Here is a 26,335-nt window from a genome sequence, read left to right on the forward strand (position 1 = left end):
AACACCTTCAACATGCTTTTGCATACGCTCAGCTGAATCTAGAAAGATCTGCAGACAGCATGAAGACTCATTATGATCTAAAGACAACCAAAAAGGAATACCAAGTGGTAGACAGTGTCTACTTGTACAATTTCCAAAGGAACCAGACCAAAGAGCGCACATTTTTGTCTAGCTGGCGGGGACCTGTTGAAATTGTAGACACAATCTCACCAGTCGCCTACAGAATCCACATCCCCAAAGGCGACTTGACAGAAGAAAAATGGGTCCATATCAATCAGCTAAATAGTTGTCACCCTAGGCACATTTTGCAACAAATAGAGGAGCCCATGGAAAACCAAGTGGAGGATACATCTGAAACATAGGAATATTTCAATTGTCACTGAATGCATGCATAACCCACTGCAGTCATCCCGATGGGCAGTTAGTGGGAAATTTGCAGTAACCTGTTTGTGCTCTCTTTCTAGATTTGTACTGTTTACACCGTCCTTACCAAGGAAGACCTCCTCGGGGCCCTGGAAAAAAGAAACCGAAGGATACCCGGGGTGTCGCTCCACACCAGAAAGGAAGACACAAGAGAAGGCTGGGGGTATTGGTCCATGGTCCAACCAGAGGCAGCAAGGGGAGCGAGTTGCATTGTTCGCTGATGGAAGAAGGACTCATATCTGACAGATCCTGCCTTGTCCAATGAAGGAATCTCACTTGTCTGATTCTCCCACAGCTCGATATCTCAGAAGACTCATGGGGGGGATATGTGGGATATATTGACCCACTCTGCTGTGCTTTACCACATCACTAAGCTGCATTTGCGCAAGAAACAGCAAGATGGCTGTGCTGGCTCCTGTGTGCACCAGTACCTCAAAACTGCATTTTTGCAACAACCAAAAAGATGGCTGCATCATCATGCCACACACACTTCAGGCAGGATGAAACAGGGGACACACTGCAGGAGCGTGCCAGTGTGCCCTGAAAAATTTAAAGGGAACAAGTCAAGAGGCAGCATTGCTTTGATGAAACCAAATATTCCCCTTCGAAATGAAACCTTTTTCACCATTTAAAAATCCTGTTTGACGCCAATTCCATCCATTCATCTGAAAATACTGTGATTGAAAAGGCCCTGCCGTGCCCAGAAGAATTCATTGTGCCTCTGCGAAACCGGGCATAAATCCTGAATGAAAGGCCCAGTCAAATTTGCTTTGAAAAAAATCAACAAGGATCTTTATTTTCACTCACACTGGAACGCACGTTTATTTTCTTCACAATGTAGCAAACACCAGTAGTTCAAAGGAACTCCAACTATCTGAGCCTGGCCAGTTTCATATATGAGTGTTCAGATAAAACTCCTGTCTTCAATGAAAAATTAATTTAGCTGAAAAGACATAGTGGAAATCTAATGAAGCTGCCAAAACCGAATTAAAGAAAGAAATGTCAGCTTGGCACCACGTGTAAAAATAGGCAAACAAATGCTTGTGTTTTAAGACAGTACATTGGTAAATAAAAGATTCACAGTATTCAGCAATATGAAGGGGTTTGTTACTGGTGAGACTGTATCACATGTGTTCTTTGATGCAACAGGTTTGTTTATTCTGGATTTAAGATAAAAAAAGTGAAGGATGTTAAACCCAGGATGGCTTAAATTGCAAAGTTGAAAAACAGGTTTTCTGCCAAAAGGGAGGGTTATCTCTCTCCACAGATCCTGGCAACCCCCTGATAATTATATTGTGGAACAGCCTTTCATCTCTACTGGGATCCAGGACAATGAAGTTCCCAAGGAAGGAAGCTTGAGGTGTGAGAGACAATAAAACTTCAATCAGGGTGAGAAACCCCCCCATCCTGCTTGGAAGGAAATGGCAGTTGGTGTCATCTGAAAAGAAAAAAAAAATGATCCAGTGACGCCCATTTGTTTCTAAAGACTATTTCATAAGGAAACTTTAAAGATTGTATCTCGGCAGCAAAACTTTGTAGAGGAGCGAAACCAGGCCTCACAGACTCGAGGTTTGGATTGAAATGTGATGCACAACATTTATAACCTGTGTATCTGATTTGCTAAGAAGTTGAAATTGTAGAAATATGTGTTTGTGACAAAATTAGATTTTGGTTCCAGTAACTATGGGAGGTTTCTGGACACTGTAAAAATCACCCCATAAACCTGACATAATTTTTCTCAAATCCAACCAGCAAAAATCTAGACGGAGATTATTACCCCTGCCCAATCCAGTTGATAGAGGTGTGTGTTTAGTAAAGCCTGCCCCAGTCATATACTGTGATGATGTCACTAGGCATTATAAATAAGAGACCCTGACAACACACAGGAAGACACTGATTCCTGATATCCTATGCCAGCATCCTTTTCCTGTCTGTAGTCCAGGAAGTCCAAAAGTCTTCATCTTGCATTTATCCATCTAGACTCCAGATCCCAACCACAAGTCCAAGCATTGTTTATCCTGCTTCAGCTAGGCCTCAATTCTAAAATAATCCCAATAACCAAGTGAAACACTGTGGTGTTTTGGGAAGCATCCTGAATTAACCTGGATTGCTCTCACTAAATGCATGCCTGCTGCAAACCTGCCATCCACCTGATCTGTAGTATCCAGTGTCCAAAGGTGCCAGTCCAGTGCCAGTCCAGTGCCATCCAGTGACCAGAACTGCCCAGCTGTCATGCCAGGCGCCTTGTCGTGTGGTGACCAGAACTCTTGACGGTCCAATATCCTAAATTAAAGTGGACTGTAAATTTCATCCCTACCCCATAGAAATCCATAGTGTACTTATCTTGTCTTTGGTCCCTATCCCATCTGTCTACCCTCCTATTCTGACCCCAAGATCCTGTTGAAATTGCCAGACTTATTTGTGCAACCCTGCTTTGATTCTTAGTGGTAGCACAGCTTTTCTCTTCATTTTTGTCTTGCATAGAAACTAAGCCACTAGCGATTATTATTAAATAAAGCAATTTCCATAAACGAAACAGAGTATACACTATATGAAGGGTTACAACTGCAGGGTAACTAGATATTCATGGGTGACATTCTCTTTTTCTTAGCCATTAAATCTAGTTGAATTAAAATTAACCTGTCATTTTAAAGCCGCTTTTATGTTTTTCACTACCTACTTTTTCCAAAAATGCACCAAATTCTATTCTGCCTATCTCCCTCAGTTTAATAACTACAGACTTAATTTCACTTCCAGATTGTACCTAATATCTATAGCTACACCCCAACTAAAAAATGTTTAATAATATACACATTCATTGTTTTATTCAGTGTCATTTTAACATTGCAAAGGTTTCAAATCTGTTTTTCACTCTCATTTGAGGAGGGAAAGTTAGATTTGAATTCCATTTCCAGATTCATATTCCTAACTGTGTGCTGCTTCCTTATATCCATTCTGAATTGATTATCTGTGGGTTGAGGGAACATTGCAGGGGGAAATCCTAAATTGAGTGCTATCTTTCCGAAAATCCCAAGGTGTTTCTATTCCCTGGTGTTCTATTCCCCTATTCCCTGGTGTTTTCTATCTGTGTTATTGAAGGGTTGAATTAAGTGCATTGCTTACATTCCTATTGTTATTATCATCACATTGGTGATTGCTGCCCCGTTTATTAAAATGTATATGATTTCTTTTGAATTTTTAAATAAATAAATATTTCCTTTACCCACCATCCTGGTTCCTGGTCCATTGTGACCCGGGTTATTTGAAAAGTGGGTGTCATATGAGTGGTGTATCTCTCAAATATTGAATCTATATATAAATAAATAAGCATTTTAGTTGTGCGCTGCATACTAGGCTGAGACCAGGGTGTGTCCTTAACTTAGGGGATATTGCTGGCAAACATAATCTTCAGTGGTGGTTGTTTTTTGTTCCAAAACATATTTAAAGTTCTCACATAATTTAAATAGGTTACATTTAATTTTATTGTTTGGTTAAGTAATATCATAAGTGTCTGATTTGCAGAGTCCTTGTATTTTTGTTGTTTGCTTTTTGCAGCTGATGCTTGCATATGCATTGACAAATGTACAGCTATATTCAGTGAAAAACCCTTAGTTAAGGTGCAGCTATGTTGTGCAGATTTAAAGCAACAAAACTTTTATAATTCAGCAGATGTGAGAAGTCATGACCAGCTTAGCTCGGCACGCTCAGGTTGATGTCCCCCATAATGCCATTTGGTATGTCATTGTGAATCCCTTCTCTGATAATGGGGCTTTGGACGGGTACACAGCGAGTTAAGCTGATCATGACTTCCCACATCTGCTGAATTTCCAGGGTTTTGTTGTGTTAAATCTGCACAAATCTAGACACATTTTTCAGTGAATTTCAAGGATTGTGATATACCATAGCTTTTCACAGCCACTAGCAATGGCCTTTATCTTTATCCATTGTACATGTTTCCCCAATATGTTTCTGAGGCTACTCTACATTCCTTTTTGGCCCACTAGCCAGGGCCGGCCATTGAGCACAGCCTTTCGCGCTCACTAACCATGGCCATCGACCGTGACCACTGGCACAGCCTTTGGACATGGTCCCTTTACATATTGCCACAATAGCTTTCTTCCAGTCCCACTAGCCATGGCCTTTGGCCATGGCCAGTTGCCCTGGCCATCAGCCATGCCTACATCACTAGATTTCTTTTGGGCACACTAGCCATGGCCTTTGCCATTGTCCCTTGTCATGTTGCCGCAATAGGTTTTATTGGGCTGTGGCCACTTTCCATAGTTCACCGTTCGGTTCCTTAAAGTAATCCAGTAGCCGTTTTCAGCCGCAACCATTACCGCTCATCTCACTGTAGCTGTAACATTCCACTTTTTTGTATTAATCACATTTGTTTAACTGTTTTAAAAAGAATATGTTTTCCCATAACCCTGACAACAGAAATTCACTACAAATAACGCAGGTTATTCATAAAATCACCCCGGTTATTCATGTGACGCACTTTCGTTCCCAATCCCATTTTTTAATATAACTCCGGTCATGCAAAAACAGACCAAGGTATGAGAAAAAGTTTTAGCTCCGAACTTGGTCCTATTACATCCAGCAGTTTTTGCTGTGTGCTCGAGCATTAATGGGTAACTGATAATGTTGATGTTTTCTCTATGGGAAATGAATGGGAGCATGCCGAGTTTTATAGCTTTCTTAATAACTTTTTCATTTTGTTACAAATCTTTTCCAAAATGTCCAGTCTAGGGTGTGGGTGCGAAGCAAACGTTGTGCTTGCAAAATATCAGCCAAATCCATCATGCAATAAAATTCTCGGGTTTCCTATGGAAATTGATACTGAACTTTATTAGAGTGCGGTGACCGCCACACTATAATATGCTACTTATTTTCAGAGGTAAGAACAAAAAATGATCACACAGGATATCATGCCCATGAGTAATGTAATTTGAGTGCGGGTAGCTGTTAGGTGTTGACATGTATGTATTGCATCGAAGAGTGCAAAGGCACAGAGCAAAAGACAATGTGCACACGTGTATGCCACGTTTTCCCTGCACTTTTGCATCCGTCATGCAAAGTGAATAAACAATGCCTTGTATGTTCGCATGCCAGGCATGGGATGGCATGGCAAGCAGCGCTCACAATCAGAATTAAAGACTGCCTGACATGCTCACATGTAGGGCAGATCTTAATTTTAATTGTGAATACTGGTGGCTAAAGCTGGCAGACCCTATAGGAGTCTGCAGAATTTGCATTTGTCATGACGATCCATGCCTGCTCAAATGCTGGAGCATTTTTGTGGTAGAGAGGAAGGGAGGCAGAGGAAATACAAGTTGTGTTCTGCCCCTGCTCTCTCTGCCAAACAAATGAAAAAAAATGGGGGGAAACCTTAATGAAAGGCGGAAAAGCCTTATTCACAGCTTTTATGCTTTCCATGAATATTACACCCCTTTGAAAATGAACGCCATAGTGTTCTTTATAACTGAGCCTGTAAATATATCCTTCCCATTGCCCAATAAAGACACATGAAAAACAGAAGTTACAAATGTGCAATATACCATGAGCCTCCCCTTCATTTCAAGCTCTCTTTATTGAACATTTGCTAGGCGCTTATACAACAAAATAGTGTTTCCAGGCACCACAAGACAAAGTGGGGAGGGAGCAGGGGATTAAAAAGTAATGGCAAAAAAGACAGTAATATACAATCGTGGTCCTGCTAAACCTTTTGACATTTGGACATGCAAATGCAATGAAGAGAAGGGCGGGAGATAGGGTACAGAGAGGGGGGAGGGGCAAGTTAAGGCAAGTGCTGGTGAGAGCCTGGGAGGGGAGGCATGGGCTGCTGGCTAAGTGCAAGGCCGGAGGAATCCCAAGGATGGGATACACAGTCATCAGGAAGGGGGCCTACAAGGGCAGTACTGAGGTTAGTTGGGGTGCTGGTGCCAGCTGGCTAGGGGCCTGGAACCTGTAAGATACATCAAGGTCCAGGCCGCCAGTCTCAGTGGTGGTGGGGTGATTAGCAGGGAAGGGAAAGAGTGAAACAGGTAGCGAAAAGCCGAGTTTTGAAAAGTTTCTGAAACTTAAGGAGATACGGCGCAAGTCTGAGAGGGGCAGGGAGGCTGTTCCAGAGAGAGGCACCAGCTGAAGAGAGAGACCTGCCCGCCCACTCTCAGCTTGGTGAATCTTTTGACAAGCAGAGAGTTAGAGATAGTGGAGCTGAGGGCTCTTGCAGGGAAGTATTCAGGGAGAGAAATCTAGAGGTAGCATGGCCCCAGGCCCCAGAAAGCATTGTGGATGATGCAGAGGGTCTTGGATCTGATGCTTGCGGCCACCGGGAGCCAGTGAAGAGATATTAGGGCTGGAAAGGTATGGTTACTGCGCTTGAGGCCAAGGATAAGGCTTGCAGTCCTATTCTGCATTAGCCAAAAGGGGCATAGGCAAGAAAGGGGGAGATTGAGGGAGAGGCTGTTGCAGTAGTCCAGCCAAGAGAGGACCAGAGTGCTGGAGACATTGAGCTTTTGGGGAAAGGTGAGGAAGGGGAGAATGCCTCTGAGCTAGTGAAGCTGGAAGCGGGCCTTCTTGGCAAGGTCCAAGATGTGAGGGGTGAATGCAAAAGAGGAGTCGAAGATGACCCCAAGGTTTTTTGCCTCATGGGTAGGTGAAGGTAGAGGGCTCAAGGAAGGAGGGCAGAGCGTAGGAAGGACAAAGGGTGCAGGTATCCTAATAAGAAGGATCTCTGTCTTACTTGCATTAAAGCAGAAGTCATTAACTGCACACCATGCCTGGATAGCGGGCAGACAACCGGGGATGACAGAGGAGGAAGAGGAGGTAGTAGAGGTAGTAGAGGGAAGTTTTAAGGACAGTTGTGTGTCATCAGCATAACCCTGGAAATGAGGAGAGAAGGAGGAGATTGGGTGGGCAATAGGATAGAGCCATGGAGGAAGCCACAGGTGGAGAGTGAAGTGGCAGAGGAGAAAGGGTCCAGCTGCAACTGGGAGCAGTTGTTAGTGAGGAAAGAGGTCAGTCAATCTAGTGCTCAGTCCTGGATGCAGAGTGAATCACAGAGCCATTTTTTGAGGATGGAATGTTTGACCGTGTCAAAGGCAGAGGAGAGATCAAGGAGAATGAGAACGTCATGAGAGCCAGAGCAGGAGTTGAGGTGGGGGTGGTATAGAGTGTTAGATAGACATGGTATCCAGAGAGATGACGCAGACAATTAAAATGTAATTTCAATAACTTTATTAATGAGTAGGATGGTGCAACACATAACTAACCCTATGCTATGGCGGGATTTCCCTGCCTAAAGAAATCTAAAGGAAGTCTAGTCCAGGAAGTCCAAAAGCAAAAATCTGTCTGTGTCAAAACCCTATGCTGTCCTCACAATTACAACCAAACTAGAGGGGGGATGCTCTCAACCAAAGTCAGTGTTCCAAAGAAAAATGTTCAACAAATGTTACTTCAAGTTTCTATAAAGTTCTCTGATTTAAGTTCAACACAATTCTTCTCAGCATGGATTGCACAAGTTCTGAAGTTACCTTCTGTGGATATGAAGATATCACAGTTCACATCAAAACAAATATGTTGGGGTCTCCATTACCCAAGTTAAAAATTGCAATAAAAAGTTCACACATCAGTGTAATCTTTGAACTGCTTTCCAAAACAAAACTATGGTTCTCCAACTTTAACTCTTAGGGACCTCTTCTCCTAAGGGTCCCCATCACAATAGTTGAAAACTTTCAGCTTCACAGGCTCATTGATTCACAAGTTCAGGAAAGAACATGGGGTCCACCTGACCCTCTTTCACCAATAGTTCCTTCAGTTTTCACCTCTAGCCACGTCTCAAACCTTTTCAGTAGCTTCTGGTCTAGGCAAAGTTATCAGACTGCACAGTCCACCCATTACAGGTCATACAACCAGAGGCTAACTATTGTGCTTGTAACTTGAGTCTTGGTATTTATAAAGTTGATACAAATAAACCCACTGATGTAGGCGCAATTGTCAGACCATACAGTCCACCCATCACAGGTCACACAATCATGAGTTCCCCTCAGCTGATTTTCAATGGGTCACAAGTTCAAGTTTCTCATTTGAAGTGTTACATTTGGTAAAAGTAGAATTATGCAGCTTCTGTGGTGTGGGCTCCTGCAGCCCTTTTTACCAAAGCCAATAAGGTGTAATATTCAGCCAATAATGTTGATCGTTTCTATGTAGGGACTAGCCCTTAACACTCTGCTAATGGCGTGGGCTCACTAGCTCCTCTGTACCATTGGTGATCTTCATGGTATAAAAGTTTCCAGCTTTTTCATATCTCGATATCCAGCCTTTCCGTGATATTCAGCACTCAGGATTTTCAAACGTTCAACCTTTCTGGATTATCAGCATTCAAAACGTAAATGTTTTCCACTTAATGTTACATGCAGTATGCATTTTGGTAAGCGTCAGGCTAAACAGCTCCTCACAGAGTGTCCAAGATTTCTGCATTGCTACAAAAGCTTACTGGATGATTAATCCTGCACTGCCAGGAGTTTCCGCAGTGCTCCCTGGCCTCCGTACTGGACTCCACCTCCACTTCTTCCACAACGGTCATGCTTTGCCTTTCCCCCACAAGGGCTTTCCAGATCGGCACTGCTCGCCCAGCTGGAAACCCAGGAACTCTGTCAGCATCTGGGCACCTCAGCTTCTCGTCCCCTCTGCATGGCTCACTTCATGTTCTCTGCTCCACCTGCAGCATCTCTCCCGCTCCTCTCTACTTCCTTGTGCGAACATCACCTTTTTATATGTTTCTTGATTGTCAAGGGATTTCCGGTGGACCCAATTATTTTCATTATGTTCCTTGATTGTCAAGGGATTTACGTGGACCCAATTATTTTCATTTCCCTGACTTTGTAAATACCTATTAGTGGGACATGCCTGATCCTCAAACCTTTCTTCTTCGTCCCAGTACCAAAGTGTTTTTTTTAACAATAAGTGATCTGCATTGCTCCTAGTCGCCTCTTCGTCTTCCCAGTACTCAAAGGAGATTTAGAGGGGTTGATGGAATGAGTCTTGCAATAGCCATTAAGGCTGAGGAAGGGAAGGGTAGGTCAATGTCTTGCCCTCAGATATTCTCTTTCCAATCCCCAATGACCCTCTATTCAGGTGATCCTCCCTCACTTGTGCGCCCCAAGGGTCAGGATCCAAGAGCGATGGCCCTTCCTGGCCACCTGAACCGAGGATCCAGGGAAGTAGATGTGAGAGTACCCTCAGGTTTCTCACAATAAGGAGGACAGGTGTGAAATGGGAGGCCAAAGCGGTTCAGAGAGCCTGGGAAGGAGGGAGAGAGGTGGAGACTGCAGTTGATTTGACAAGTTCATTGCAGATTTTGAAAAGTTCAGCTGTGTTGTTAGTGGCTCAAGAGATGCAGGCTTAGGTCTGGGTCCTCTTCTTGGAGCAGATAGAAAAATTATATTGTCTTTGGACCAGGCGACAGGCCAGTTTGTCAGAGGATGAACCTGAGGTCTGCCATTTCTGTTCAGCAACTCTGAACTTAAGTTTCAGAGATGCTAGATCAGAGTCATACCAGCCGTTTAAACTTCGAGGCAGGCCTCAAGCACATTCTAATGACAGGGGCAAGGATGTTGAGGATGTTGGAGATGGAGAGGTGCAAGTTGGCGAGGACAGAGTTAGAGAGAGAGTCAGAATTTGGGGTTGGAGGGGGATGAAAGTGGAAACAAAGGCAGCGACTGACACTTGCTTCACTGGTCAAATGGCAGCGAAGGTAGCTGGTAGTGCGGGGGACTCAGACAGAGCACCAAGGGGCCCCATTCAGGAGGAGAGGAGTCAGTGGTCAGACCAAGAGAGGGGGTGGTGACCGGGATAGATATAGGACTGTCTCCATAGATGAAGGCCTCCAGAGTGTGTCCGGCTGAGTGGGTCTGACTGGAAGGAAGAATAGTGAGCGAGAGGGAGTCACAGAGGTCATAGAAGTGTGAAATGGCTGATTCAGGAGAGTCAAGGTGGATATTGAAGTCACCAAGGAGGAGGAGTTTGGAAGAAGAGGTCAAGAGGGAGGAGCTGAGGTCTGACCATTCAGAGAGGAAGATAGATAAAGGGCAGAGAGGCCTGTAGATGGTAGCAAGGATGAGTGAGAGAGTAGGAGAGACCCTGAGCCTACAGACGAGGCATTCAAAGGAGGGGTAGGATTGAGTAGGTATGATAGAAGCAGGAACCCACTTAGGGAAGATCAGGGCCACTCCAACACTGGGTCAGATGAGCCTGGGTTTGGAGAAGATTTTGAAGCCCTCAGAAAGGAGTGTGTCAAGAGCAGTGACAGAGCTGGCATTGCGCCACATCTCAGCAAGAGCGAGGACATCGAGGTCAAAGTCTTCAAGAGGGATACTGATGTCAGAGGAATGTTTTACAGCAGAACAAGCTTTGTTGGAGAGGTTAGAGGAGTGGAGGGAGGCGAGAGGAGGAGTAGCAGAGTAGAGGGGATGTCAATGAGGGAAGGCAGGCACCAGTCAAGGAGGAGAATAATAGTAGGTTGAGAACCTTGGGCCATGATAGTGCCACTGTGAAAGAAAATAATGATGCACCTAGAGAATGAGAAGTAAGCAAAGAGTACTTCCCGTCTAGTGCCAACATGAATGGGTGAAGAGGAGAAAGGGGAGAGAGTGGAAACCAGGTGGGGAGTATGCCTCCAAGTAGCATTGACCTAGGTGTCGGCAATAGGTTGTCCTGGATTACAGGCCATTAGAGCTTTTTAAAGCTTTTTTCTTCTAGACTTGAAATGAAAGAAATAGGATAGGTGATAGAATATCAGTTAGAATAATTAGGGGAGATAGAGAGTGCCATGTAGTGGGAGGGCAGGGGGGAAGAGAGACAGACAGGGGAGCTGCACAGTACACACATAAATTCACCAGGCGTCATAGCAGTCAAGCAGGCGGCACAGAAGATGGTGGTATTTTGGACAAAATATACACAGGGAATCAGAGATTTAAGTACCCAGACTGAGTGAGTGTTAAAATGCAGCAGTAAACAATCAATAGCTAGGTTTAAGGCACAACAAACAATGTAAGAATGTAGTTGAGGTACTAGGATGAGATATTCTCAGGTTTCAAAATGTTTCTAACAATTATGAGAAAATCAGTGATTTAGGCAATGCACAGAAAAATCACAGCCATTTAATTCGTGTTTACCACAAACTATGAAAAATTTAGCAATTTAGGCAATGCACAGAAAAATCACAGCAGTTAGATTCAGGTTTCCCACAAATGATGAAACCTGCAGCAGTTTTAGACAACTTTCGGCAAGGCACAGAAAAATCACGGCAGTTAGATACGAGTTTCCCATAAATTATGAAAAATGTAGAAGTTTTAGACAATTTTAGGCAATGCACAGAATAATCACGGCAGCTAAATTCGAGTTTTCCACAAATTATGAAAAATGCAGCAATTTTACACGTTGTGCCGAAAAATCACAGAAGCTAGATTCGAGACTCCCACAACTTATGAAAAATACAGGGATGTTTAGACAATTTTATGTAATGCACAGAAAAATCATAGCAGCTAAAATTGATTAGCGCACATGTGTCCAAGGACCTGGTGTATACTTGAGTGGTAGATCCAGAAACGGAGACATAGATATACAAATAGTCAACAAGTAGGTTGTGTCAGTTGCAAAGCTTCCCCAAAGTTCAGAGGTTGCAGGGCACATAGAGTTGGCAGTCAAGACAGAGAAAGGTTGGTGAGCAAAGTTAAGGAGAGCATTCATGTGATGGAGGAGTCTCATAGTGGTAGAGTCAGATGCATCAGAAATACCACATTGACGATAGACATGAGGAGTTCCAGCCATGGAAGACAGCCAGAAACTGGGGGCCAATGCATTGGGGAGAAGCTAATTTAGTGTGGGCCTGCCTGGAGTAGAGCGCTTGAAGTCTGTTTTATTTTTTTATTTATTTTGTCATTCATATAGCGCACCTAACCCTGAGGCATCTAGATGCTTTTTGCTTAAGAAAGTGGTTACAGTGTTTACTGAGAGCGGTATAAGATTACAGTCATAACATGAATGGTTTGCTTAATGAGCTGGTTACAGTAGTTGATAACAGACATAATTTCGGGAGCACGATTTGGAGCGCCTCGCCACATGATAAGGGGTGCTACATCAAAACATGCAGGTAAACATGGGCAAAAAGCAACATTAGATTGGGTGCACAATTTGGAAAACCCCACCTCAAGGTACAGGGTGCTATATGAAAACATGCTGGTAAAAGTAGATAGGCAGCAACATAGGTTTGGGTGCACAATTTGTAAAGCTTCACCTCCTGGTACAGGGTGCTACATCAAAGCGTGCAGATACAAGTGGACAAAAAGCGACATAAGTTTGGGTGCACAGTTTGGAAAGCGTCACCTGATGATAAGGGGTGCTATATCAAAACATGCAGGTACAAGTTGATAGGAAGCTACATAAGTGTGGGTGCACAATTTGGATAGCCTCACCTCATGATAAGGGGTGCTACATCAGCACATGCAGGTACAAGTAGAGAGGACGTAATGTAAGTTTGGGTGCACAATTTGGAAAGCCTCACCTCGTGGTACAGGGTGCTACATCAAAACATGCTGGTACAAGTAGATAGGCAGCAACATATGTTTGGGTGCACAATTTGGAAAGCCTCACCTCCTGGTACAGGGTACTACATCAAAACATGCAGATACAAGTGGGCAAAAAACGACATAAGTTTGGTGAACAATTTTGAATGCCTCACCTCATGATAAGGGGTGCTACATCAGAACATGCAGGTACAAGTAGAGAGGGCGTAATGTAAGTTTGGGTGCACAATTTGGAAAGCCTCACCTCGTGGTACAGGGTGCTACATCAAAACATGCTGGTACAAGTAGATAGGCAGCAACATATGTTTGGGTGCACAATTTGGAAAGCCTCACATCCTGGTACAGGGTGCTACATCAAAACATGCAGATACAAGTGGACAAAAAGCGACATAAGTTTGGGTGCACAATTTGGAAAGCGTCACCTCATGATAAGGGGGGCTATATCAAAACATGCAGGTACAAGTTGATAGGAAGCGACATGAGTTTGGGTGCACAATTTGGAAAGCGTCACCTCATGATAAGGGGTGCTATATCAAAACATGCAGGTACAAGTTGATAGGAAGCGACATAAGTTTGGGTGCACAATTTGGATAGCCTCACCTCATGGTACAGGGTGCTACATCAAAACCTGCAGGAACAAGTAGATAGGAATCGACACTGTGATCAGGTGCTGCTGCAGAGGGCAGAGCGCAGTGCAGGTGGTGCATCCTGCACGCAGGGAAAAGCGTGTACCGCCCATAAGGGGAGACTACAGGGTGAGGCACTTAACCAGCCTCTCTGCGGCTCAAGTGAAAAATGATGGTGATGCGAAAGCTCCGAACAGGGCCAGACAGAAGCCTGCTGTGGGCCTTTGTGCTGGGGGCCAGCTTAAGCCTGCCAGCTCCCCGGATTGGTTAAAAGCACTTGGTGGCCCAATCAGCAAGTAGAAGGGGGCTCCACTGGGCTCAGACTGTAGGCACTCATGTGCCAGAGATGGCAGTGGCCATGTTAGCATGTAAAAGGAGGCACAAAGATTCCAAAGTAAGCAGGGCTTACCTCCTAAACACTCGTGGCGGCATCCCTCGTGTTCACCCATCGGCTTAGGCTGCTGGATGGTAGTGAGCAGCCATCCTGCTGGATCTTCAATGCAGGCGATAAATGAAATGAGTGACCCAGGAGGGGGGCCTGGGGTGGGCCTTTGTGATGGGGGCAGACTCTCCATTATGAGTGAAATGGACCCACGATGAATATGCGACCACGCTGTCTGCGGAAATAGAAAAATAAACAAAATTAAAATGAGAACAATGCAGTAGAGGTTTCAATATTTTCCTAAAGCCAATACTGTACACTTTTTTAGGTAAAAGAGAAGAAAACGTTTCTTACAGAAATGCCTTAAAGAAATATCAAGGGCAATATCGATCTTTAATAAAAGCCACAGATAAAATTATGTTTGAAAAATATGTGTCATATATAAATATTAATACTATAGACATCCTACAAAAACTGATTTCAACTAACATATGTTAAAATGGAATTGTACTCATGCATTCATCAACATTCAATTTTCAAATAAATATAGGATTTACTATAGTGCTGTTACGTTTTAAGCATTTTTAAACAATCAAATACTTTGCAAGCTAACATTTTCTTTACCACTTGAATGCAGAACATTCTTCCAAAATAAAGGATACATTTACATAAAAACACCATAATCTTCTTCACGAATTAGTCCTTTGGAAGGGACATTTTGGTGGAACCAATCCACAGTATTGATCCTTTTTAATAGAAAGAAATAGCCATATAAACGGCTGCAATGTATTTGATTGTATTCCATACATAGATCTAAGTACGTTTTCAGTGCAGAACTGTATTTAAAATAGAGTTAAAATCATCCGATCCATAGCAACAAAACCCCTGGAAATCCAGCTGCTGTGGCAAGTGACTTAGAGTCCTTCACCTGGAGATGTAACCCATGATGCCATGTTTGATTTCTCTATCGATCTCTGTTATGATCTCATGTATGTGTTCATGGGCTGAACAGTGGGTGAGGGTCTCTGAGTCAGGATGGGCATCACTTCCCACACCCGCTGAGTTTCCTGGATTTTGATGCAATGAATCCTAACTCTATTTTAAACAAAGCTTTTTCACAGAATATCAAGGGCTTTTTTAAAACAATATCTCCTCCAGGGATCACTGGCCAAGGCCTTTAGCTATGGCCATTGGCCACAAACTTTGTCCATGGCCTATGTGCATGTTTCACCAATTACTAAAAAGACCAAGGCCCATTGGCCATAGCCTTTGGCCACGGAAAGTGGCCTTCACCCACGCCCGTGGTCCACATCCCCCTGCTTAGTAACTAACCAGATCCCACCATCCATGGCATTCAAATGTGCCCACTGTCCACCTTGCAACAATAAGGCAAAAAGGCTCTGGACTACTGGCTAGTGGACCACAGTTTGGCCATGGCCAGCCCATATCCCCCTGCCTAGTAACTAACCAGATCAAACTGGTGGCTATGTCTAAAGTCGAAACTGAAATAATTAGGCAAATTGACTATGGGACACTGCCAGGTGGTCTGATTCTAAAGGTAAGGTCCCTATCCCCTTCACTATTAAATTACCAGAACCCACCAGCCATGGACACTGTCACTGTCACACCAGCACAACTAAAAGTGTATGGGCCATTGACCATTGTCCCATGCACCTTTTATGTATCCTCTGCTTTAATTTCTCTGGTAGTTTCTCCTAGGGAATTCCGACAGAAACAACCCACAATCACCTTGATGCCACCTTGTGTTATCATGGAAATAATTTCTGGTAACATTCCTGTGGTAATGCATCATTTAGCCAATTGTTGCTGTAATGGAAAAACGCCATTTAAAAGTCTCCCCCATCGCCACTGCCACTCTCCATGGGCACTCCTTCTACTTCCTAGGTCTCCCCATCTTCCTCACTCTGTGCATATTCTCCCTGTCCCTTTTCTATTATCTCTTGGCATGCACTGATTCCGTGAAGCATTCTTTTTTCTGAAAGTGTCCTGAAGTTTTTCTGCGGTAATCCAGCAGGAATTTCACAATTACCCTGCAACAAGAAGGGCGTTCTGTCAAAAACAAGCTCTCCAGACTACCCCACAATCTCCCACTACACAGGTGGTCCTCTTTCCCCTTCCCTGTCTCTACCCACATGTGGGGCTTCATCTTCCCCTCTCCAAATCTCAGTTTGAGCACTTTTATTTTTAGTTTTCCCGCAGTGTTCCCATTGTATTTGCTTGCATAGAAATACATGGTGGCCTTTCATTTCTGAAAAGCCTCACTGCTGCAGTGCACCATGGGAAATATATAAACGTAGTTTTGGACTGGGTGGCAGCCCACTCTCTGAAGAATTTATTTTTTAATCTACTGATGACTTTACACCAAGCAAAACGATATCTGTCATGTTTTGTATCCAATTTATTTATTATTTAGTGCAAATCAATCCAGAGTTTTCATACTATGGGTGTTTAATGGAAGAAACTTTTTTTCTGTGGGGACATGAATGCGAGAAGGCCGAAAACAGCTTTCTTTATTTTCGTAAAATCTTTTGAACAGTTCAACACTCAATTCAATACAAATATGTTTTTTCTTAACCATAGGCGCCCCACGGTTAGAAAAAATAAAAACAATTGTATATAATGCAACTCTGAAACCCCAAGAAATGTTTAATTTGCTGTGATAACATTTAGATGTTTATTACATGGTTTGCTTTGTCAGATACGCTGGAATACATCCCAGTTCAATACATTGAATTACCCTTTGTATAGGCTGATTTTTTTCTGATTACACAATGAGCGGGAAGCTGTGTGCAAACATCCCAACCTAACACGGCTCCCACTAGAAGTCTCCTAAATGCGATTTTTAACTGAACGTGGACAAGCTTGCTTGCTCATTTATAATGCGTTGCAGGCGAAAGAGAGGCAAAATGGGAAAAGGATTAACCAAAAATGACGTCCTTGTCAGGATCGGATAGTCCACAGGAATGCGTGCAGATAATCATGGGGTAATTGTGAATCTAAAGCAACGGATTTCTTTTTTTGCATCAAAGCTGAGGCCTCGGGCAAAACTCCAGTGTCATGAAAGCAGAAATGTTTTCTTTTATTATCGCAGTCCCTGTTCCGGCACCTGGAATTCTTTCTTTCATGTTTGATATATACGGTTCCCCAGAGAATGGCGGAGAGGAGCTATTGTTTCCAAGGTGTCTCTAACATATTGGCAGTTGATGTGACATCATTGTACACCTGTCACTCAAAGTCAGCTGCACGAGGATGTGGAATTCCAGAGCAGGTCAGCTTCTTGGCATCCCCCATGCTTCTCGCCCCCCCTCCTACCTCCCACCGTCTGCTTGCAGTTTTGCACTACACACATGCTTTTCTCCGTCCACAGCGTGGGTTTGAGAGCACACAGGGATTATCAGCCCTGTTGTTAAAGAGATGGATCCGCATTAGCATTACTGGAGGGCAAAACCGCAAATACACATGAAATGGGCTGCAGAAATAAATCTTTCAAACAGAAACACATTATTTTCAACAGACCAGGGCGAGAGGGATGTATAATAGGGCTAATTCGGATGTATCCGCTGGATAGTTTTTCCAGGGCTTACTGTTAGCCTCAAAGTCATGAGGTGGCATGGAAGGAAATGTGATTTGTTCGTTGAGTATGTTGAGGGGTTATCAGTTTGTGCGGTGGGTTCCAAATGCACAGACACGAATACCATGCTATGCTTTATTCTTTAAAAAACAAGATGAAAAATGAGAAGACTCTTGAATTCTACACCGCCACATATAAAAAGAAGAGTATACTCACTTCCATGGGGGTATCTAGGGAAATGGGGGGACATTTCCTTTTAAGTGGCATACGTAGCATTATGTTATATGTGGTGGAGGGAGTGCAGTATAATCTCAGCACCAATGGAGGCCTTTAAGGGTGGCCAGCAGGAATCTCATTGCCAACACCACAGAGTGATAGTGTATCAGACAGCTCCTGTTTAAAAGGAATTTGAGAGACTTGCAGACAGAAATACCGTTTTTTTTGTCAAGGTGAGGTTTTGCTGCATACTCAAGAAGACTTACAGTTTATATGAAAAACTTACGTTCATTAAATCCTCTGAAAACTAACATCAAAATCAGCCCTGACTTTGATGTGTTTTCGAATGTGAACTGCATACGAACTGTGAAACTAATACTCATCTTTGTACAGTTTGAGTGAAAAGTGTACATTTATTCCATCACCTTAAAACTCACAGCTGTGACTTTCCTTTGATGTGCGTTTTTAGGAGATGTTACTTGTGTAGTGCACAAACTGCACATCTCATCTATTCTGCATACAGTTCATATGAAAGATGTGCATTCATTGAATTTGTGCATTATAAATAGATTTAAATCGTGAATATCTTAAAATTGGCAGAGTCGATTTTCTAAAGTAGCTGAATTGTTGCACTGAAAAATGAAATGGAAATAATGTAGGCCAATTTTGAGATGTTAACGATTGGAAACACATCTATATATGACGCATGGGATATGACAAACACATTTTTTTCCTGGAAAAAACATGAAATAAGTTACAAATACACACCAACCAAATGCTCAGCAACCATACCACTTATTTGCACAGCAGCCATAACCGCATCTATCATACACACTCACCCCCACTGCCTACACATTACAAACTCACATTCATGCAAGGAAATACAAAATCCAAGCAACAATATACAGCCAACATTATAATGACCACACACAACATACACACTCAACCCCACAGCATAAGCATTTCAAACATACACTCACGCAAGGAAAAAAATCATTCAAGCAACAATATGCAGAAAACATTATCATGACCACACACAATATACACACTCACCCCCACTGTGTGCACATTGCAGACATACACTCATGCAAAGAAATACATCATTCAAGCAACAATATGCAGCCAACATTATCATGGACACATACGGCTAGGCACTCACCCCCACTGGTACACACTAGAACAAACACCAAAGCAAAGAAGTGCATGATTTTTAACAAAAAAACATCAACATGCTGTGTACTCAAACAAAAGTAAAGCAGCCAATTACTACAATATATTTAAGAACCCTTCAATAATATTGACTAAAAATAAACTATTTCCCTGATTAGTTAAATACACTCCATTAACTCTAAAACTACTTTCATTTTGACTGTTTATGTTGCAGTGAAAAATATAATGTAGGCCTTTTTCAATGATTCACACTTCCACGCATCCAAATACGACATGCTGCAAAGCATGAAAATACAATTCTGGTTCCTGGAAACAACCATGGTAGACGGATCAAGTAATTTTTCATTTCAAAATATAATTCAGTTCCTTTTTGGAATCCCAAATTGTTCCCTAAAGCATGAATCAAAATTACATCTGGAATGTTGCCACTGTCATGATACACAACAAGTTTTACCCTTATGTACTTCCATTTTCCACCATTATAGCTGTGCGTTCCACATTCAAATGCGTAAATGGTGAAACAGTTAGCAGTCGGCGAAAGTAATGCTCCAGCAAGAAAATAAAAAATAAAAAAAACAGGAGTCTCTTACAAATAAATAAAATATGCGAAACATAAAGTATCAAAAGACTGCATATAGGGCCGACTGCGCAATGCGGTAGACGTGTGCCTTCGGAGCTCCCGCGGCCGCAGCCTAACATCCTGCCATAAACGACCACCTGGAAATATCTGGTGACCCCCAAAGCAAGACCCCCGGTGCCTGATTCCCAGGGGTACATCTGGGGCGAATCCCAGCCCGAAACTCGCAGGGGCTTCGGCACCAGGAGCGAGGGAAAGTTACGCCATTTCGGCTCGAGGACGAACCAAGATGGCCGCCGGACCATCGGGCGCGCACTGAGTGGGGAGCGGTGCATCCGCACATCCAGCGGCGACCGCAACGAAGGCGGAGCGAGGCTCCTGGAGGAATCGGAGAGAGGGGACCGCCGGCCCTGCTCCGCCCGGATCAGGAGGGACGGGCGCGAACGCAGAACAACAGAGCAGAGCGCCACTACGGAGACCCGTGCGTGGCGGAGGCGGCCCTGCCGGTGAGGGCCCCCCCCGAGTGACCACTTTAGGGGCTGTTGGAACTGGCGAACACCCCTGGCACATCACAGCAAAACTCCCAGCGTCCGGCGGCTGGGCCTACACGCCCAAGATCACGGGCTCACCATCTGGCTCTGTGCCTAAACCCACAGGGCGCCAGCAACGCTTACCGTCCTGTGTGACTCCTCGGAGAGGCTGGGCTGTCGCGTAATAGGATTGTACCCAAGATACGGGGGCATGATGGCGGCCATGGGGAAAGACAAAATTAGAAGGCCCACCACGCAAAACAGAATCGACCAGTATACGATGCCTCCTTCGCAATCTCCTGATACTCAACCGTTACCGTCGGTAGAAGTGGACTCTGCACCTGGGCTCTCCCTAAGAGACGTCATGGTGGCCATAGCGGACTCCCGCTCGTCGATGGAACAGAAGATGGATGGAATCAGCCTGGATATGTCCCTCCTCCGACACGATCTGCAGAAACTGTCGGCACGAACGGGCGAGGCGGAACAGCGTATTTCCAATACGGAGGACGGGATGCACGCAATACAGCAAGAACTTCAAGGAGTGTACGCCAAACTTAAAACCCTGGAAACCAGAGTCGAGGAGGGAGAGGGCAGATCCAGGCGCAACAACATTCAAATTCTCGGTATCCCCGAGAAGGCCGAAGGTCCCTGTATGGAACCTTTTCTGGAACAGTGGCTGATGGACCTCTTCGATCAGCGATCCTTTTCCAAATTCTTCTGGATAGAGAGAGCACACCGAATGCCCACTGGCAGACCAGTGCCTGGAGCTCCGCCGCGCACGGTGATAGCAAGACTACTAAACTATCGGGACGAGACACGCTGCTGCACCTTGGACGAACCAAGGGTACGACCACCTTTAACGGCTCCAAGATCGCCTTCTTCCCGGACTACACGCGGGAGGTCCAGAAGGCAAGGCAATCCTTTGAAAGACTTAATAGGCAGCTCCAAGGGATGGGAGTCAAGTACGGCCTGCTCTTCCCGGCCCAGCTGAAAATATATCACAAGGGCACAACGGTCCACTTTAATGACCCGAAGGAGGCCTGGCGATGGGCAGAGCAACACATTGAGGGAGACTGGTCGGCGCATCGAGCCAACAGGGGCAGAAATCCTAGGCCGCCGCCGGATCATCCTCGGGAACCGGACAGGCCACCCTCGCCGAATCAGCCGGCGGAGGCTGGAGATTGAACATGACTGTTTCTTGCAGATGGGTCTGGCCCCACGTGCGGGGGCACTCCAAACTGTTGTTACAGAAGGCTCGGGTGCGCCGCCAGGCTACTGTAAGTCGTCTATGTCATTAATAATGTGGCTTGCGGGGGCATATCTCCATCGCACCGGGTAAAGGCAACAGGGCCCCCCCCCGCCAATTTCCAATTTTTAATCTCTTTAGATTTATTGTGAATAAGGGTTTGTAAGGCTGACACCTTACACGTGTTGAGGGCTATGATGTTAGGGCGAAAGGTACCTCGTGTTGGGGTGGAGTATGGGGAGTGGGGGAAGGGAATGTTCTAATAAGTTCTTTGTTACCCTAGGAGCAACGCATCCCCGCGGGCTCCGGAATATGTTGAGGTTCAGGATAGGACGAGGCCACAGACGATCCAGGCAACATAATACTTGGCACTTCAGACACACACCGCAGTATATCACCATTGGCAGAGACACCTTCCTCGTAAAACACCTGTCCAACTATTTACTCAAGTCTCTGGATGGCACCCTCACAACCCCAGTCGATCCCGACTGAACGCCCCAAGTCCCTCAAGGTGCTCACCTGGAACGTAAACGGGATGGGCTCTCCGATCAAGAGGCGCTTGATTAAACAAATACTCAGTAGACTCTCCCCCGATGTGGCCCTGCTATCCGAAACACACCTAGCGGGCTCGAACTGTTCTTATTTCCAACGCACTAACTACAGGTCTGCTTTCCACGCGGGATACACAATGGGATCTAGGGGTACTCTCATACTCATACACAAACGTGTTCCTTTCACCCTCCAATGCTCGGAACAAGACCCACGAGGTCGTTACATACTGATCCTTGGTACGTTGTGGAGTGAGAGGGTCGCCTTCGTCTCGGTGTACTCCCCGCCCGGACTGGGGCAGGAGCTGCTGGACGACTTAACTGCCCTCATAGGTAAACACCAACCTGACAAGCTGTTTCTGAGGGGAGACTTTAATGATGTCATGTGCAATTCCACTGACCGTACACATCTCAGACAACACAACCCGGACACCCCCACGAGACTATCTAACTTTGCATCTGCCTTGGGCTTGGGTGATGTATGGCGAGAGTTGCACCCGGACGTCAGGGGGTACTCCTTCCACTCCGGTGCCCATGGCTCCCTTTCCAGGATCGACTATCTTTTTGTCCCACACACGGACCTCCACAGGTTACTTGCGGCGGATTTCCTTCCCCGGGGCATCTCAGACCATTCGCCTTTACTCGTGGAGATTCGCGCACAAGGCGCTTCCCCCCCTAGGACGTGGCGACTAAACACTTACTACCTGGGTTTCCCTGAGCTTGTTGACCACCTCACTGAAGTCTCCACCGAGTACTTCGAAATTAACGATAACGGAGAACAAGATCCGGTGGTGATCTGGGAGGCCTACAAGTCCGTTTTGCGGGATGCCTTAATCTCCTGGGTGGCAAATAGAAGGCGGGAGAGACTCCGGGACATAACAAAGGCGGAAGACGAACTGACCCAGTGTGAGAACGAACACACCCTTGACCCATCCCCGCAGACCCAACTCTCCCTTAAACGTGCCACTGAGCGGCTCCGTAACCTCTCATTAGACAATGCCAAACAAGCCCATTGGGACTCCAGAGCCAGAATTTACGAGCATGGAGACAAGGCTGGTCGTTTGCTAGCTTGGTTGGAGAGGAGGGACGAGGGTCAACGGTGTGTTCGCGAGATTGTCACCCCATGGGATGAGAGGTTCCAGTCGGACGCAGAGATAGCTGAAGCCTTTGCCCAATTTTATGAAGCACTTTACCGGGCCCCACCCTCGCGGCTGGACCCAACCCTCCTAAACGACATAACATTTCCAACTCTCTCAGTGCAACAAAAAGCGCGCTTGGACTCTGCCCTCTCGGAGACTGAGTTGGCTGAAGGACTAGCTCAATTACAGACCGGGAAAACACAAGGCCCGAAGGGGTTCCCAGTCGAAACTTGGCAGAAGGTGGGGGGGACCAACATAGCATCTTCCCTCCATAAAATGCTACTGACGGCCCAGGAACAAGGTGCTCTCCCGCAGGACCTGTGTAAGGCTACCATCGTTGTCATCCCTAAACCTGACAAACCCCAGGAGCAGTGTGCCTCCTACAGGCCAATCTCGCTAATCAATGGCGAGGCTAAAGTCCTCGCCAAGGTCCTGGCCAACAGGTTACAACCGGTGGCTGATACACTAATACACCCGGACCAATGTGGCTTTAGCCACACAAATCGACCAGGATGAACTTGCGCCGACTTCACTTAGCGTTAGAGAGGGCCCCTATTGTTGATAATCCGCTAGCTCTTCTAGCAATCGACTTCGAGAAGGCCTTCGACTCGGTCCGATGGGATGGCCTCTGGGCGATCATGGCACGGATGGGCTTTGGGAAGGGGTTCCTGGGATGGGTCAAGCTGCTATACACAAACATCTGGGCGGAAGTCAGTGTGAAGGGGTGGACATCTCGCCCCTTCCGACTGGGCAGGGGCACACGGCAGGGATGCCCCCTCTCCCCCCTTCTTTTCGCTCTGGCGATAGAGCCACTGGCCATATGGCTTCGCCAGAGCACATCCTGGGTGGGATTCAAATGGCCAGAGGGTCACGAAGATCGGATATCCCTATACGCTGACAACCTCCTGATATACTTGGGAGACCCCACCCAAACCTGCCCCATAGTGACCCAGATTCTTGTCCAGTACGGGGAAATTAGCGGTCTAAGGATCAACTGGAAGAAATCTGTTTTCTTCCCAGTGAAGGGAGGGGGACAGCCCGACCCGAGGGAATGCCCATACCAAATAGAACAACTTGGCTTCCGATATCTCGGGATCTGGATAACGATGGACCTAACTAGTTATAGCAAGCATAATCTCCAACCAATCTTGGACCGATTCTCTAACGACGTAAAACATTGGAAGCTTCTCCCCCTGACCCTTATGGGCAGAGCCGCTCTCTTCAAAATGTTGGCCCTCCCGCGATTCCTCTACGTCCTTCAAAACGCCCCTTTGCAGATCTCGGGGGCGGAATTTGGCCGGGTGGAAACCCTCCTTCGGCAGCTCTTGTGGGGCGGAGGACAGGCGCGCATAGCACTGGCCACACTTCAAAGGTCTGTATGGGAGGGTGGGATTGGTGTGCCCCGCCTTCATACCTACTATTGGGCCTCACAACTTGCTGTGATCAATGACCTACTACACGGGGACCGGGAACTACCCCATATCAAAGCCGATGTGGCTGCCATGCACGACACCGATCCAATACAGCTATTGTACCAAGCCCCCCCCTAGACCATCCCCACCAACAAGAGCACAGATTACCACCATTTGGAAGAACGTACATAGGTTTGTGGGATGGGAAAACAAGATATCAGCGGCGCAGCCCCTATGGCGAAACGCCAACCTGAGAGAAATTGCGAGGTTTGAACCTTGGCCATCCTGGGTGAGAGCCGGGATTCAGAAAGTGGGGGATGTCCTGAAAGACGGGAATCTTGCCCCGTTTGCGGACCTACAACACAGATTTTGGCTCCTGGACACTGAAAGATACCATCATATGCAAATGTCCCACGCCCTAAGAGTCCACATAGCGACAGAAGGCAACACCCCGGAGTACTCACCCATAGAACGCAACATTTTTCCCGAATTGATCCCCTCCAAATGCACATCCATCCTTTATAATGCCATCACATCCTTCGTGACCCCTGAATTGACCAGTCTAAAAGCCAAGTGGGAAACAGATGTAGGGGATATCGACCCTGAGGACTGGATACAGGTATTAATGCACCCAAGGGAAACTGCCATCTCCTCGAGACTCAGACTGGTGGAACTCAAAATACTGCACAGAGTGTACTACCCTAGAACCGCACTGTTTGGGTGGAAGAAAGCAACGAACCCGAACTGTCTCAGGTGTGGGGGCGAGGAGGGGACCTTCTTCCATATTCTGACGTCCTGCCCCCGCATCCAAACTTTCTGGGAGGCCTGCTGTCGGGAACTGGCCCGGATACTCTCCAAAACAATTGAACTTGACCCGAAGGTCCTACTCCTAGGAGTACCGGGGGAGTGCGAACTGAATAAATGGGAAGAACTGTTACTGCACACGGCGGCCGCCCTAATGAAGCGAAACATTGCACAGAAATGGGGTGTACCGGAGTCTCCGACAATGGAGCAGTGGGCGCTGGACATGGACACATGTGCTATGTTCGAAAGACGGATCTATAACGCAAGGGGCTGTCCTAACAAGGCCTCTAAAATATGGGCGGCATGGGAGGAGGGAGGGCCCTGAAAGACATTGAAAGACACTGGAAGAGATCGACTTGGGGGACGCTAATTTGAACATTTACACTGTGAATTGTAGCTCTGTTCCATAAGAATGGTGATCTAAGACTTACTATTACTACTGTTTAACGGGCTGTGTCGGCCTCATTTGATGTTGCTGCCTCTTCTTTCTTTGTTCCTCTCCCTTGGTTTTGGTTGTCTTGTCTATGTTATGACTAATTGATAAATAAAAAATGTCTTATCAAAAAAAAAAAAAGACTGCATATACAAGGGCATCCACAATGAAAAACAAGTGCATACAAAAATACACACAACCATGCACAACATAATATACAATAATTTGCATCACATACAAAACATTATATGTGCACGCATCCAGAACATACAATACGGTTAATTTTACATACAAACATTGTGTGCATGTATACTGTAATAATGTTACCACTATACTTGTACTCACGTGACAGGAATGACACTTCAATACTATAAATACACACACATGCGTAATGCAAAACAGACTTACATTGCATATGTATAACATTATTTTCTTACACAACTTTAAGTCCTTTATATGCATTACAGTATTAAAAAGTACACATAACATAACCACAAAACTTTTCATGTGCTTTTACATGGTGTGCTATTTTGGAAAAAGCTTCAATGTGAAATTCTTTGCCAAAAAACACTTTTTTATTTTGCAAATGGCACATGCAAATAATTACCAATTGCACGTGCATAATGTACACTAACCAATCACCATACAGA

The sequence above is a fragment of the Ambystoma mexicanum genome, chromosome 5q, assembly GCF_040938575.1.
Source record: "Ambystoma mexicanum isolate Mex_15411 chromosome 5q, UKY_AmexF1_1, whole genome shotgun sequence".
NCBI classification, from domain to species: domain Eukaryota; kingdom Metazoa; phylum Chordata; class Amphibia; order Caudata; family Ambystomatidae; genus Ambystoma; species Ambystoma mexicanum.